The sequence below is a fragment of the Benincasa hispida genome, chromosome 4, assembly GCF_009727055.1.
Source record: "Benincasa hispida cultivar B227 chromosome 4, ASM972705v1, whole genome shotgun sequence".
Taxonomy (NCBI): domain Eukaryota; kingdom Viridiplantae; phylum Streptophyta; class Magnoliopsida; order Cucurbitales; family Cucurbitaceae; genus Benincasa; species Benincasa hispida.
In genome coordinates this window covers 20831251-20835246 of record NC_052352.1, presented here as the reverse complement: position 1 = coordinate 20835246, position 3996 = coordinate 20831251, and positions in this window count along the sequence as shown.

Below are 3996 nucleotides of genomic sequence, written 5' to 3'. Positions count from 1 at the left end.
CGAGCGATCTATGAACGGTTATTGTACTGTTGATTGGTTGATATGGACACACAATATATTTGTATAAAGAGAGTGCAGCCGTCAGACTTTAGTTGAGTGTTTGGCAGTTAACGAATGGTGGATCCTATGACTAAAGAGTTTAGTTAATTTATCACGTATCGTTGGAGCTTCCAGCAACAGGTCGATAAGGTCCTTTTGGTAGCTCAATGGATTCAAGTTGAGAATCAGTTCTTGGAGTTAATTTGAAATGTTCAAATTGACAAGAGGAAATTCGATTATATATGATATGATCGGTGTGATGTATGAGATACATCAAGTGGAGGATTAATGTAAATATGATTTACATTAAGTAGTATAAGTAGCATAAAATAGAAAAAAAAACTATGGTTTATATGTTTCATGAGATGAAATATTAAAACTATAGGTCATAAATATAATATGGTAAGTTGGTTATCATATATATTTATAATAATATTAATTATTGGATAATTATCTCTTTTTCTCTAATAACCAATTGAGTGGGAGGTTATTGGTGGTTTTATGGTAATTGTGAGATAAAAAAAAATGTTTTCCTAAATTTAGAAGAGTTTCTTAATTCGGATAGGAACTCACGAAAAGGCTGTCAAGTGAAATGGTTTCACTAAACGATAGCTGAAAGAGAGACTTAAACGATCGTGGAGTGTTAATATACGATAGTTCACTCAGCTGATCGTAGCTAAACGATCATAGGGAATTCTCTATATGATAGGTTGCCTTCTTTTACACGATTGAGCATTCGTCTATACAATAGACTTTTGTCATCTCCCACTTGCTCAATCGTCTACATGATTGTTATTCCTCTGATCTCTTCCTCTAACCAAGTCCACACAGAGCCCACACTTATGGATTCTCACACCGAGAATACTAAGGTAGCCATTGTGGTGGTGACCACATTTAACTCGACTAAGTTTGAGGTTTTTGGAGGTCGTTTGTTGTATGTTCGCGATGTTTGTGTGGTGGTTGCTGTTAATTGTGCTGTGTTGCGGTCGTTGTGTTTGAGCATTTGTGTTTGCTGTCTTGGAGACTGAATGAGCGTTCGTGATCGAGGGACTTTGAAGAATGAGTCTTCAAAGGTATGTATTTGTTATCCCTTGATTATCTAAAGCATGTTATAATTTCGAATTGTGCATAACCTGGAAGTTTCCGTTTCTTTATTGTAATTATTAGTGTTCAATTTCGAATGGAATTTGGAATGATCATTCCACTACTCATGGAAATCCTCATGTCTGATTTCCTTCAATTGGTATTAGAGCCAGGTTATTTTAATATTCCAAATTTTATTTCTGTTTTGAACATCTTTTACAGTCGTGGTGGGTTTTCTGCATTTGTGTTTAAATGTTAAATGCCTTTATGGATGGTGTTGATGAATGTTTACGGGTTAATTGCCTCCATTTGAAGCTTTCTTTTGATTACAAAGTGTTAATTTGTAAGGGTCCCTATGTTTTTAGGCATAATTAACATGCAATCGAGTCTGTAATTCAAAGTGTTTGAGTTGATTGAGTCATTCGTGATGAAGTTTCGAAGCATGGAGATGCGGTTCTCACTGAGGAAGAAGACCAAGAGTTGGTCGTATCGTGTAGCCTAAGGTAAATGATCGTTGGGATTTGGCTAAACGATCGTGTAGATTTTTCTATTCAATCGTGTAGTATTTACTAAACGATCATTTAACTAATGCTAAATGATGGGGTAAAGTGTTTGCTCTACCGCGTAGCGCTGGTTGCCCGATCACGTGGAAGCTGGAGGTAAACGATCGAATGGGAGCATTTGGTGCTCATCGTTTAATAAAAGATGCGGCACTAAAAGATCGTGTAGTTAGCATGCCTCATTGCATAGTCACTGACTACATGATCACATGGTATACGATACTTTGGCGCTCGCTCCGATCATTTAGACGATTGTGCTTCACTGCATCGTTGTCGTTTAGCGATCATTTATGCATTATGTCACGATCATGTTTGTCCAGAGCGTGTTATCCATGGCCACATGACCACATCCACCTCTTTTTACTATGCTTTCATCCTATGTATTTCCTTTTGCTAGGTAGTTAGGTTTATATGTACTTTTCTTAGTGAGTGACCGCTCGCCCATTTCCATATGCAAGGGTAGCAGATGTATTTTTGTTCAGAATGCACTATATGGGGATAAGACTAACCATCACTTTCCTATACCTGAAGTAGTATGTTATAAAGCTGTTGTTGTTGCTTATTGCTTTCTAGCCTACTATAATCTTTCTCTTCTCTATTCTTACAATCAAACTGTTTGCGAAAACCTTTTCTCCAAATCTGTTTTCTAGAACCGTTTTCACTAAAATGGGGGTGGAGGTTGCGAGAGGCACCCCATGTGCCATCGGTTGTCCGTATTCGAATTGGCTGACTTGACGTGAGCGGGAACAAGTGCCGTACAATCGCTTAGTGAAGCTTCGAAAAGTGCAATTGTGACAGTTGGTATCATATCCAAGTCGGCTCGTAGAGTTGAGAAGCTGTGATCATGTCTGCTACGAAGCAGTTGGGCAAGTCTCCTGTTGATCGATTGGTCGAGATTCAAGAGAAAATGCTCTATTTAATAGAAGTCCTTGACCAGTTCTATTCCTAGAGACTCGGTTATAGGAAGTCGTCGACAAGGCCGATGAAATTGATGCAGTGGCTGGCCGCTTAGACGGGATGCCCATCAGGGAATTGTTGACAAGGGTTGAGACCCTAGAGGTAAAAACCACGATGGATAGGCCTCTCGAGCATGGGGATGGTTTGTCGGGATCTATTGCCCCGATAGAAGAGCATGTCAAAGAACTAGACAGCTCGTAGAAAGCGATCATTCAGAAGGTGACCGAAATATCGAGGACTTTTGAGCCATCATCGATGTCATACGGGCAGAGATTGCAGACATTGGTGCAAAAATTAACCTCATCATGAGAGCGGTGGGAAATTAAGCCCCAATCGAGTGTGCAACCTAATTCAACAGGGTAAAAGTACCCAAGCCCAAGCCGTTCAGTGGGGCCCACGACGCAAAGGCGCTATAAAATTTTATCTTTGACATGGAACGGTACTTCAGAGCTATGAACACAGTGACTGAAGAGTCGAAGATCGCCTAGCGACAATGCACCTAGCAGAGGATGCCAAGTTATGGTGAAGGTCTCGTTTCATGGATGTCCAAGAGGGACGATGTACCATCGACACGTGAGAGAGACTGAAATAAGATTCGCGTTCTCAGTTCTTCCTAAAAAATGTTGAGATTTTGGCAACGCAAGCTACGGGAATTAAAACATACTGATACTATTAGGGACTACGTGAAATAATTTGCTGGATGATGTTGGACATAAGAGACATGTTCGAAAAAGACAAAGTTTTCTGTTTTATCGAAGGCCTGAATCCGTGGGCAAAAAAAAAATGTATGAGTAGAGAATACAGGATCTCCCAGCCGCATACGTAAGGCCGAATGGTTATTCTACTTGATTGATGAATCTCAAGAAATAAGTCAATACTCGATATCCCCTAATAGGGGGAGAAAGAGCAATGGTTCGAGCCTATCGAGAATTAGTGGGGGAGATAAAACAACAATGGGGATAGTAGACCTCCTCAACAGATGACTGGAAATATGTGGTTGGGGAAGAATCAGAAGAATTTTTATCGGCCCTTATCCTGTTATATATGAAAGGGTCCACATAAGGCGAGTGAATGTCCAAAACGAGCCATCTTTAATGCTTTCCAAGCCTCATTAGCTTTGAACTGGAAAGGCAAAGCTGTTCAGGTTGAAGACGAGAATGTGCAAGCAGAGGAAGATAGAACCCCACGGGTTGGGGCCCTGAGATATTTAGTGGCCCTCCAAAAGGATGTAGGAGAAGAAAAGGGATCCGATGGAGGCAGACTGATGTATGTTGATGCTTGGGTAACCATAAATCGGTCGAAAGTACCATGGTCGATTCGGAGGCCACCCATAATTTTATGTCCGAAACAGAAGCCA